General features: G+C 37.6%; 2 pseudogenes; one reads left to right on the top strand and one right to left on the bottom strand.

Moving 5' to 3' along the window:
• The first annotated feature begins 162 nt into the window (after positions 1-162).
• LOC120172531 lies at positions 163-2,238 on the top strand (annotated as a pseudogene).
• A 3,550-nt stretch (positions 2,239-5,788) lies between these two features.
• On the bottom strand, positions 5,789-13,316 carry LOC120172467 (annotated as a pseudogene).
• Between the last annotated feature and the right edge of the window lie 382 nt (positions 13,317-13,698).

Raw genomic sequence — 13,698 nt, 5'->3', positions numbered from 1 at the left:
ATGGGAATGAAAAGAGCTTAAAATCACTGCACCTTACCCTACTGCCTAGAACGTCAATATATTTTTCACACATTAAACGCACTACATAGCATAGAGATGAAAGGACTAAATGCAATATGCCTTAATCTTACCCAAAAAAACAGTTGTCCTTGAAAGGCCAATATGCCTGAATCCAATGCTCACTTGTTTCCCTGATCATGTTTGATTGATACTGGTGACAGTCCAAATTTGTTATCTTATACATGGTTCCATATCAAACTATCGCTGCTCTTTCCGTTTACTCATTTATATGGAGTAGAATTCTGCTTCTAAGATGAATAGATGTTTTTGGTTTTTTCCAGATTAGATAGCCTTGTTGGCTTATTTGCTGCTGGTCGTCAGCCTAGCTCTACTAGTTTTATACTTCGGAGTATGGATCATGTTAAGTTGAAAAGTTGTGATTTTCTGGATCTAATGTGTTATGTTTCTTGAGCTGTGCTCAAATTGATACTTTTAGCTTATTATGTTTGTGCATCCATTTTCATTTAAGTGAGGGAGTGAAGGACTGAAGGTGCTCGTGGCAGAGGCTGTGGTGGACGTGGGTATGGACAGGCACGTGGTGTTAGTGGCGGATACAGACCAGATTTTGGCAATGATGAGAACTCATTCAGCAGCAGTGCTGAACTTGCTGGTCAAGGTGTGCCTGACTATGGGGAGAGTAGAAATCTCTCAGAAAGGCGTGGTGGCTATGGTGGTCCTCGACCTTATCGTGGTGGTCGCCATGGTGGTTCTGGTGATGGGGAAGTTGGAGATGGAGAACAACCTCACAGGTTGTACAAACATCGTAGTGTGACTGGATGCGGGTAGAACTTAAAAGAATTTTTTTTAACTTTAGCTTGATATTCTCCATTTCATTATTCTATCCAAATCTCGGAACTGATGCTTTTTGTTTGCGCTTCCCTTCTGTAGAAATGAACTCAAACGTGAAGTCTCAGGTCATGGGAATTGGGGAACTCAGACTGACGAACTTGCTGAGTGAGCTATCTTTAGTGTTTAAAAGTGTCAACAATTCCAACCTTCAATTGGATTGTAAAGCTAAATGAAATCATCACTTGGTTTTGTTATTCTCTCCTCATTATGCACCTTTTAGGGTTACTGAAGAAGTTGTCAATGAAGGTGACAAGCCAGCAAGAGATGAGGATGCTGGAGATGCTAACAAGGGTGAGCTCTACAAATGAACTTGTAGAAAAAGAACCCGAGGATAAGGTAGTTTCACCTGATAATATATCATTTTAGATTGTCATTGATGTCTACCTTTGTTGCTCAAACCTGGGACGAGCGTCAGATACAAATTTCCATACATTTGGAGGATCATACCCCTAACCATGTCTCTATATATGTCATGTGTTTGTACTTTTAGTGAAAGTGATGAGTTGGAGTAACATGGATATATGCAATATTTTCTAATTTTAAATGTAATATGTTAACTACGCCTATTTCTGCATGCAACCTTTGATATTGTAAAATTAATAGGAGATGACACTTGAGGAGTACGAGAAGCTGTCGGAAGAGAAGAGGAAGGCTCTTCAGGCACTGAAAACCGAGGGAAGAAAAGTGGATGCCTAGGAGTTTGAGTCTATACAGCAACTTTCAAACAAGAAGAGTGGTGATGATATCTTCATCAAATTGGTAAGCCTCGATGATTTCTCTATTATTCACTTTTATTTTCCAATGCTTAATTTTTTTTTGTTTCTTTTTTTGGGCTTTGGATTATCCGGTTCTTTATATTTTGGCCAGGAAATGAACTCAAATAATATGGTTTCCTTCTTCCAAAGGATCTCTGAGTCTTATGTTTTGAAATGTATACGCTCGGTACCCCACTGTTGTTCTGCTATGATCTTCAGTAGTTTCTCACTGCCCTCCCCATCCTCTCTCCCTCTCTCTTTTAACACGAAAATGCTCGGTTTTGTACAATCAATATTTAAACAATTTTTCATTGACAATATCATCGATCTTACTCTTTCCAAATTTAATGCCTTATCCGTTGAATTTATCGGCGAGTTCTTTCGGGATATATCGTCGTTCTTCCGGCTAAGCATTCCAAATGACCTATCGTCTCCATTACGATGCTCGTCTTGTGATTCTCCCTGTATTTGTTTATGCAACTTATTAGCATTGGAAAAGGGCCAAAACCGCTTGTATGGACGAGTGATAAAGAACCCAATGTTCTCGTTTTCGGATTTGAATCTTGTGATGTAAAAAATATCGTTGAAAAAGTTGTTTTCTGTATCTAACTTCACTTTGAATATAGTCATAGCCTACGACTATCACAAACATGGTGTTCAAAATTTCGGTTAATCGATTAGACCAATCGAACTGAAATTTTTTAGTTAATTGGTCGGTTTTAAGTTCGATCAGTTAATTGTTAATGGTTTTTTAAAGTTTGGTTATCGGTTAACTCAAGGGTTGTTTGTTTACTTCAGAATGATTAAACACTGAATGATTCAAATGATGAATGATTCAGAGGCTCTGTATGAATTAGCTCTGAATGTGACATGTTGTTTGATAATGGCTCTGAATCATTCAGAATGTACTTCTGTGCTGAATAATTCAACACTGTTTTGCTAAATCAGTCAGTACTGAATCATTCAGATGTGCGAAACAAACGCGTTGAATGCTGAACGGATAAGTTTTAACTGAAATATTTAAAAGTTTAATATATTATTTATATATTAATAGGTTTAAGAGTGTTTAAATTTCAGTTTCAACCGAATTAGCTAAAATTATTAAATATTTAATATATAATATATATCATTTAAAATTTCGGTCGATTAACCGGCCTTTGTTTAGTTCGGTTAATTATCTTTGAAATTTTTTTGATTCGATTAGCGGTTAAAGCAAAATAAATTCATTCAATGATCCACACCCCACCTAAAAACTGATATGCTAAACAACTTTTGAACTAGGAACAAAATTAGCACAAGCATGGGCAAGCTGGAAATTATGTCCAGCAGAATTTAAAATCAATGCAACTTGCATATTATCTTCGTCTCTTCGACAGTAACCCTCATTTTCACCTCGCATTCCAATAACCCCATACAAGTTGTCTCTATTGCACAAGCTTTAACGTTCCTCTGACAAAGCGAAGCATGTGAATTAGCCGTATTAAAATCAACCTCGGGACCTATACCAACATCACGTTCTTCCCTAGCAAATGGAACAATAACTGCTCTCTAGTATTAAATTCAAAAATTCTAAAAAATTTCGGTTAATTAAAAAATTAACCGAAATAATCGAAATTTATTCGGTTCGATTAATATTTTCGAAAAAAAAATTAGTTCGGTTAATGGTAGTTCGGTCGGTTCGGTCACCGAATTAATCGAATGAACAACCCTACCGATACCCGTTTAAATAAACGTTTATGCTAAACGGGATACTCGTTTCCCCGCGGTTTTCCCCGATTACCCGATGAGGATCCCCGTTTAAATCCCCGTAATTTTTTAAACGGGGACGGATACCGATTTTTTAAACGAAAACGGAAATGAGAAAACCAATACCCGACCCGAATCCGACCCGTTGCCATCCTATTCATTAATACAATTAATTTTTTCAAAAGAGCAAAGAAGAGAAAAGCTCAGGAAAAGTTAAACAACAAACAGAACACCAAAATGGGGAAAAACCAAAACAAATTTGAGCATCATCACACGTTATGTCAGGGATCGTTTTTGGAAACACTCAAAGCTCACTATACCTCGCAGTTTAAATTGCAGATTGAATTTACTCGCCGGAAAAGAAAAGGTAAAGTAAAAGACGTTTTCTAGCTTCAGAGGCACAGAGAGAGTAAGTTCAGAGACTAAAGAAAAGTCATTAAAATACTATTTCTTTTATATTTTTTGTCTTTGAGTGAAACACGGAAAATAAATTCAAAAAACGGATTTAGGCTAGAATTTGAGTTCCATTATGTATTGCCTTGCTCGAGACCTTGAGAAATCCTCCTAACGGCTACAAAGGAACCTCCTCTATTGTCCATCATCACCTCTCTCTTCTCTCCTTTCACATGAACTTCATCAGTTCCGATCTCTCTCTATATTTTTTTATCCCGAAATCCGTAGCAAATATATTCTCCAATAATTAACGACTGTAATGAATAAGCTAAAGAGAAAGAAACCGAATCAAACTCCAATCATTCAAAAAAAATGAAAGAGAAAGCGAGAGAATCAAAGCCGAACAGTACCGAAATAAAATAGCAAAGCCTCGCGATGAACTGGAAAGTCAAAGCCAAGCAAAATCAGAATGGAAACATGCCATAATGGAACCAAATAGGACAGAAAATTTGATTCCGTCGTCGGAACAAATCAAAATTTAAGCCACACAAAAACAAATCACGCCGATGAAGATTAGTAAGTGGAGCTTCTTCGATCAGTAGCTGACTATATATTCTTGGAAAGAAAACAAAGATAAAAGAATCCATTCCAAGGCACGGTGGTCTCTCTCTCCCTCGTTTTTCTCTCACTGTGCGTTCTCGAATTTTTTGAGAGAAGAAATCAGAATTACGAAAAAGTTGGGAGGGGTTAATTACGTAACGTGTCCCTCTAAAATACTTAATTATCGATATTGATTTCTTCCCCGTTTTGTAAGGAGAATATTGTAATTGCATCTAACCGGGGAGAAATGTTTGTAGCGGGAAATGCGACGGTTTTTGGATTAATCATCGTATATGAATTGTTGATCATGCCGATAATTGTGAAATATTATTATATAATTATTTTTAATTTATTTTATTTTATAACATTAAATTTCTAATTTTATTTAAATTATTTATTTCATCAAGTCTGTGGGTAGTTTTAAAAATATAAATTATGTGAGTTTAATTTTAAAACGTATAAGTAGATTGTTATTGTTTCTATTTTTTAAAATAAATAAAATTAGAAAATAGGAATATTAAAAAATATTTAGAAAAATAAGTTATGGTATAATAAAGTAATATCAACTTCATTTAGTATCACATAAATCAAGTGACCTCAATGACAAATGAATTATTATTATTCTTTCATGTCTTGGATTCGAACATTAGAAGTATCAAGATTGTGAGCATTCAATGTTAATGATTAAGAGTTGTCTTTAATCAGATATTATCTTTGTATTTAAGAGTTATACTTCATAAATAAAACTTTTTTACAATCAATGTGTATAACTGTCGATCACTTTGTACCATGAAAAAAATTAAAATATATTTGTTAACTTTACACTAACTTGTATGAATCAACTTACCTCAGTGGTTAAAGAAATTGATATTGTTTCTAGAGGTCATAAGTTCGAGCATCAGTAATTACAGTAAGATGATTTAGCGTTTATTATCAAATGATTGAAAGTATTAGTAAAACAGATATTACTTTATAATCACCTTAGCTTAATAAAAAAAATAAACTTTACACTAACTTTATCTAAAAAGAAATATATTAAGGATATTTGATATTAACATTTATATTTTATTAATTTATTTTGATTTTTTACATTTAGTTAAAAAAATTATAAACGATATCGAGTGATTATAAGATAATATTCGTTTATAACTTTTTTAATCTATTAATAAAATACACGTCCTACAAACACACCTGCTCAAACTCAGAATATCTAAGAGAATAATATTATATTTCACAATTTCTTGTGAGAAAAGATCAAAACTGATGACCTAGAAAGTATGTTGCCGGAGAGAGAGACTAGCAACTCTTGATGCTAAATTCTGAGATTTCGTATTTACAAATAATATTTACCAGAAACATAATTAGCGTCAGAACTTGGAGAAGAAGAAAGACATATTTATAACCCCACCTGTGGTAAAAAGAGTTTTAGCGACTAGACTAGAGCGCTATACATGAATTTCTTTTAACAAAATATAGGGAGCATCACTCACTAATCTATGCTAATAAATGAACTTGTCTAAAACACTTGATTTGTTAGGATGTCGAGGTCGAAAGTCGTCCAATCGCAAACTCGAACTCGCTAGAATTCCATTTAAGAAAGCTTCTCCTTTATCCGTGTTAATCGCCTCCAACGTGCTTCCAAGAGCATCGGCAGCAAGCCCTGTTTCTAGTAGACAACCCGGCTCCTCTCCGCCATCATGTATTAGACGCCCAATCTCAGTCAGGGTAATCACATTTTCTACTATGGTTTTGGCAAAGATGCGACCGAGAAATTCCGCAGCTCTTGGAGCATCATTTACTGCATCCTCCAATGTTCTGAGAACAGACTCAAACCTAAAAGAAGAAAGAAAACTCATGAAATAATGACTACGGAAGGTTGCAATCAACTGATAAATATCCAAGTTAAATGCACATGTGTCCAACATATATTTGGGTACTCTGAAGTCCAGAAAACACAAGAAGATATTGTTAAATGATTATCGTACCCTTTAACGAGTTGAACATGACTCAACACACCATCATGGGACCTTGTCAGATTGACAAGTAGGTTCACCAAAAGATCTCGTTCCATGTCTTTTCTCTCAAAAGAGTCGTTTACCCAAAGGGCAATCATTGTCGGATGGAAGCTTTGAGAGTGCAAATCTTTGATGCATAAAGCAACTTCTTTCTCATCTCTAGCACTGAAAGAAGTAGAAGCAAAAAATGCTCATTACTTGATAGAAGTAACCGTATGTTATCATCAAAGGTTGTATATAAAATAAGGACAACAGTACATGTAATAGAATTCTTAAGTTTATCGTCAACTACTGCACTACTTACCTTAAATCAAGCCATTCGTATCAATATCAAAATTATATAATATATGTATGCTTAAACAATATACTTTGATAAAAAAAACCCTTTAAATATCAATATCATATAATCAGAAATTTAAAAACTTGCTATAATCACCAGCAGCTCTTTTCAATTTGAATCAAGACATCAGTAATACTATCAAAATCATGTAAGAAGCATGTTAACCACATACCGAGTAAAGCATCCAAATCTCAATATCCTTTCAAGTTTTAGATACAACTAAAACTCTCAAAAAAAATCTTCTAAATCTGATTAAGTGAAAAGACCTCATTTGAGGAATTTAATTGCAGTCGATATTATTCGACCGCCTAACTGTAAATTTGATATTTGAGATCCTAAAGAGAGATGTTTCAGGTGCAGTGTTACATTTTAAATTTCTACCAATGACTAAAAGGTACAGTGCATATGTACAGATGAATGTGTTGGCATTTACATATAATGTTAAAAGGAAACAGAAAGACTAGTATAGGGACAAAAAAATCGGAGTAGAGCCAAAGGTTACCTGTAAAATTCTTTAATAGCAGCCATAGACATTTCCATCAGGCGTTCCTCAGGCAAGCCCTTTTCTGGAGGAATATTTTGAGTGAAACCTGATGGTTGGCCTTGTGCAGGAGAAGCAGCAGGAGAACTAAAACCATTCCAACCAGCAGCCGTTTTTCTTACATCTCCTGAAATTGGAGAAATATCAGTCAAGGGAGTACCTGACATTGCTGGTGGTCCTCTAAAAGCCATCCCTCTAGCTAGACCACCTTGGGGGACCAAAGTAATAGAATCATCACCGACTGTTCTTTGAGGCAAGGGAACTGAGAAATTCCTGCTTTCAAAACACTGTCGGTCATCCATGCGAACATCCTGAGCCACAAGACCACGGTGCTGGATGGGAGACCCACGAGAACTACCCACTTGAGCCCCAGGAGAAGATAACATAGACGCTCGTGGACCAAAATCTATGGGTGCTCTTCTTGCACCAGGATTGATGCCCGGACCACGAGCAAGCCTACTGGTTTGTGCTTGTCGCTCTTGAGCAGCATCTCTGTGCACTTCCTCGATCTTTTTCGGCCCGTCAACTTTTCTCCTCTGCTGCCACTTGTTCTTTCTCAGATCAATAGCATCTTTCAACATGAACCTAACCCTAGATGATAATTTCATATTGTTTGACAGCTTAGTCATCCTCTCAAAATAAGCATCCATATACACCTTTGCTCTGGGATGGTCAATCATTTCTCCAATCGTACTCATTAATTTGCATAAAGCCTCAACATCTTCCTCATCAGGATTCTCATACTCACCGAGCAATTCCTTGATGCATTCATGCATAATTCTCTCAGTTAACATTTTCTTCTTGTACAACTCCCCAATAAGTCTAATGTTACCCAACATTCGTCTCCGTGCCTTGATTCTCTTCTCCTCTCTTCCCTCCTCTGACTGTTTAGCCTCACCCTCTTCCTCAACTTTATTTGCTTCTTCTTGTTCTCTCTCCCCTCTTTCAAATTCCTCCTGGCACTTGTTCAGCAGTAATCTCTTGAAAGTTATCTTTTCGTTGTTTTCACTAAAATCAGGCAACTCTCCTGCTAGATCATAACAGAAGTTTGCATACATTTCACAGAAAGTTGGCTCCATCAAAGCTTTGTCAAAGATTTGTGAGATGACACCAGTGAGTGTAACTGCATTGTCAATGTTTACCGCTTTAACTTGCTCAAATAGCTTCTCGAAGTTTTGGGGAGTTAGCTTGTTCAAAATGGCCTTCAGTTGCCTTTGCTTTAAGGCTTCCTCATCAGTTTCTTTACCCACTTCATACTTCCTTTCAGCTCTATGCATCATTGGTAATGGTGTTTGCGGCGAAGAAATCAACCCCTTTTGCTGATAGTTAGGAACACGTTGCCACCTGTCAGTAACAGGACTACGTGGCACCCATCCTTGCGGACCCATAGGGTGCATTTGTCCAGGAAAGACCCCTACAACAAGTGGCACAGATGTTGAAACTCGAGGGTGCCTTAGAACACCAAAGTTACCTCCCTGGACAGGCTGAAAACCGGCGGCAGCTGCACCATAAGCAAGATCAATGCGCGCATCCCTTCCAGGCACAAAAGAACCATGAAGTTTCATCCATCTGTCATCATCAACCATTCCACTAGCTCGGCGATCTAATCGCGATCCACTAGATTGCCGATCTATTCTCCTTCCAGGAATAGGATATGATTCACGATCAACAAGGTGAGAGGTATTGACATTGGCAACCATCAAGACCTCGACAATATCGGAAGCAATCTCAAAATCTTGTGGAAGACCAGTACACTGCTCGGTGAACTTAAGAAGAAAATCTCTGGAATATTTCTTTGATATATTCCCACTTCCATCTTCCTTTAACCATTCATGATCCTTTTTGAAATTGTCAGAAGGGTCTAATTTTGGTGCATCAGCAGCATCTTCCCAATCATCCAATTCAACTTTATCTTTTGCAATTTTCTCACTTTTTGTGGAACACCCTTGAGGAGACTCATGAGATACCAGCTTCAAATTAACACCATTGCAATTTCTGCCTGCACTAGCTGAAGGTATGATTGTCCCTTTCTTTTCCTCAGGACCTTTAAATGCCATATAGAGATCAGAAGTTGTCCCAGAAGCATCTGCCCTCTGGAGAATTTCTTTTCTTTTATTCCTTCCTCTAGTTGATGTATTCTTCGTCTATTGAATTCTGGTGCAGATTTTTCCTTTGTACTGGGTACATGAACACATTCTCCTTCATATTTTGTTATTGAGTCAGAGAGGTCAGGAGTTGTGACCGAAGCAGAATGCTGGTCAGATGCACCAGAATTCGTAACAGTGATTTCATTGCTATGAATGGCACTTGAAGGTGCATTGGAACCAAAGGTGATATCGACATGTGAACTTTCATGAAATGCCGAATCAGATATTTTAGTGGTAAAGATATTCGTATTAGCGACTCCCTCATTTTCAATGCTAGCCCACACATCTTCATCAAGAACCGAAAATGCAGTTACCGAGGTTGGAACGACATCGCTTGTAGTTGTTTCCTTCAAAGCAGATTCCTGATCAGATACAAGTTCCACAGATTTCAGGGGATCTTTGCTTCCATTAATTTCAGGTTTCAGTTGCTCATCCAGATTTGAAGAACAATGCATCTTAGCATGCTGAACCATGTCCAAGCATTCAACATTAATGCCAGTACCAGAAACTTCAGATGAAACAGAGGTTAAGCCTTCCCTCTTGATGTCCGTTCTCTGTTCTACAGGAGAAGTTGAAGCATCATTTATTGATGATAACTCCTGGGTAGGATGTGACAAATCATCAGCAGTTGATGATGATGCTAAAGCTTTTCTGGCCCTGTCTGAAGAAATACCATGTTCTGCAGTCTGGGAAACGAAGTTGGATGTTGACATAGAATGCCCAACGATGTGTGGAAAAACAAATAAATACATGTAAATCAAAACCACACATGCAACAAAAATAAAACAAGGAAAATACCTGATTTGGTGGCTGAATATGTCCTTTTTTAGCTGATTTCTTCTGATCATCTTTCATAGAGTTAGAGTAGGCCAAACTGTCTCCCTTTCCTTCAGTACTGGCAACAGTCCGAACAGACTCCTCAGACGTAGTATCAGGAGCAGAAGATACTGATTCATCCATGTTAGCTGCTCCAACCCTGCAGCAGCTGGTAAGGCCTTGTATGCTAAAGATTCCCTTTCAGGTTTTGGCAGCTGTATAGAGATCTCTTGACAAGTTTCCAAGTCTCTTTGAGGCTTAGAGCTACCCTCGCTAGATGTCACCGAAGGTTTCAGTGATCCAACCTTTTCAACAGGAGGCAAGCTAATTGATAACGATGAATCAGCCAACTTTTCTCCAACAGAAACAGTTACTGGCTTGACTGAAGCTTTTGTTACGCCTGAGGAAGCAGAAGATGCTACATTTGGACAATCACGTGCCAATTCCACACTTGGTGGTTCTGAAGTACCAAATCTAAGATTTACAGATTTATTAACATGAAGTGAACCATGGGCTGTTGCTGAGTTCACATAAGAAATGTTTTGATGACTCTGGCCAGCAGGAAAATTAAATCTCGGCCCTTGGCTATTGGTTGCTACTGCTATTTGGCTACTAGTAAGCGTCAAAGAAATTGGTGGCGGATAAAACATGGAATTTGTATTGTAAGAATTAGAATAATAATTGACTGAATGAGGTGTAAATGATGGAACTGGCTGGGATTGAGGCACATTAGGATGAGACCTTGGACCTGATGACCCACCATCTAAAAATGTATCAGTTCGTTTATTCAGCCTTAATTCTTCATGAGTCTCAGGGTGTGTAATCTTGACAGGAGTAGTTTTATGAGGAACACCAAACTTCCCTCCTTGCTGTTGAGAATACTGAGGGGCAATACCCATTCCCAAGTTGCCCAATTGGGTTGCAATCTGGCCACCCAAAGGTTGTGTGAAACTCAAGCCCTGAACTTGATGCATCATTCCCTGAGGTGGCAATGGATGAGGCTGAAGACCTGGAACAAAAACTGGCTGCTGCACCACCTGAGGGCCATTTCCCATTGGTAATGGCATATGCATGGGCATCCGCACTGAAGTAGCACTTGCACTCTGAGACCGAATATGTGGATTAGACCCACCAAATTGCATGGAAACCTGGGGTGGGTGATGAAATGGCATTTGCATTGAAGCCATGGGCATACTAAGAAGTGCCAGCTTCTGTGTCTGTTTCACAGGGGCTCCAGAAGAGGGTTGTACATCTTTTTTGACCTTGGGCACTGGGTGAGCCTCCCCAGAATTAGATTGGTCAGTGGCAACTGAATCCTTTCTTGGTAGCCTCTGTTTAGGAACAGGGGCGGGCGAATTTGACACGGGTTTAAAAGAAGAGTCATGACCTGCCTGCTGGTAAAATACGTTGATTTAAATATATAATTGAACTCGTAAGACTCCAAAACAATAAGTTAAAAAGCATCGAGATTATGGACATGAAAGACCAACAATTATGATGGGCCCAAAGCCCCAAACATCTTGTATTCATGTGATACTTAAGTTTCTACAGGGTATTCTATCCGATAATATTATAAGAAGTAACCCGAGTGGGTGACGATGCATTTTTTAGTATCCTGCAGTGTAACATTTCATCATTCTTGAAGACTAAACTGCATTTTTTATGTAAAGAGACAAACCCGATCATGTTTCTGCTCATCCAAATTTGGGGGTGCTGAGCTAGTTCGAGCCGGAACCTGATACAAATTAGAATATAAGACCTGATGTTAGAAACAAGGTTTTGAATTTCCAGAAAGATGGAACACCAACATGAACAGTAAGCTACCTGCATTCCATTCATGAAACCAGGAGTTATGGACCCAAACTGTAAAGAGAATGCTTGGGATGCATCTCCTGGAATTAATCCATAAAAACAGTTGAAAGCATATAATTAGTAACATCAGCTTAAAGCTAGAAATGATGCCATGATAAATGAACGGCCAAAATACAAAATGCTACTCCAGAAATAAATTCAAGAATCCCAAGTTTTCACATAATGGAACTCAATTCTATATAATTAGAACACCAAGCACAATAGAAACATACCCTTTGTGGGAGTTGCAGGACTACTATTGTCAGAACTCAATATGGCAGATTGAGAAGTAGGAGCCTTCGGAACAGCTCGGGTGCTTGTCTTAGCAGGTGATTCAACGGGTTTGGCAGAACTGCCTGTAACCAGAGTATCAGGTGCCTTTATCAGAAAAAATAAACATGAATGTGAATAACATCAACATAATTCTATTTTATTCGGTTACGAATCTAAAAAAGGACTTAATAATTTTGAATAATACCTTGCAACTGAGGCTGTACATGTGCGCCATTTTGTATGTTACGGGTGGCAGAAGCATTGCTAGACTCGGTAGGATTTACAGCCAGAGAATCCACCCTAGATTGACCTCCTTGTGCATTGTTAGACTTCTTAAAACTACCAAATCAGGATCAACCAACAGAAAGCGAATGATTAATCCACGAAATCACAAAACCCTAAACTGACAATGAAACGGAAAATTAAAAAAATAAAATAAACAATGAACCAACCCCTGAAGCCTAAAACATGATGATGAGTTCTCGTTACCTCCGACTGGAAGCGGAAGACGAAGAAATATACGGTGAAGGGGCGGATCCACCGCCGGCGCCCTTACCGTAACCGCCTGAGGAGTTCCGCTTCTGATTAGAGCTGGCGGATCGTCCTGATTTTCGGTACTGCTGCTCACTTTTATCCGATTTTGATTGAATGAAGGACATATATCCCACTCTTGATTCCTCCTATTTCCCTCTTTCCTTTTCTTTTTTGAAACCTCTGCATCCAAACAACAAATTCAACGAAAAAACAATCATACAATCACGACATTATAGTAAGAAGACAATGAGGAATGAAGAATTAGGGTTCGATCAGCAGACGAGTGCGTGTACCTGTGAACTCAAATGAATGTGCAGAGAAAGTAAGAACAAAGCTTAGGCTTTCTTGATTTTTTTTGGTAGAGAAAGAAAGTGAGGATTCGCCGATACACACAGCAGCAGGAAGGCAACAACAAAAATAATAATTAATTCTTTTTCTATAATATATATATTGAATTTTCATTTATTTATTTTTAATGGGAGAATAAATAATTGGTAACAAACTGTCGCGGAGCAAGGTGATCAAAGGCCGGTTTTTTAGGAGACTAAACCATCGGACGACTAGTTTGAGCTATGATATAAGTAGGATACACTTAAATCCCATCAAATTAGGTATTGGTTCATCGTTTGGAAATTATATAAATTATTTTTATTTATTTTAAAAACAAATAAATAATTTTTTTTGAATTTTTAAAATCAATAAAATATTTAAATATTATGACTTAAGTATATATTTTTTATAATCATTGCCGAATTTAAATAATAAGTACATATTTAGA

This window comes from Hibiscus syriacus, unplaced genomic scaffold (genome assembly GCF_006381635.1).
Source record: "Hibiscus syriacus cultivar Baekdansim isolate YM2019G1 unplaced genomic scaffold, ASM638163v2 tig00111851_pilon, whole genome shotgun sequence".
Taxonomy (NCBI): domain Eukaryota; kingdom Viridiplantae; phylum Streptophyta; class Magnoliopsida; order Malvales; family Malvaceae; genus Hibiscus; species Hibiscus syriacus.
The sequence above is the reverse complement of the archived record's forward strand: the minus strand, read 5'-3'. Positions and strand labels throughout refer to the sequence as shown.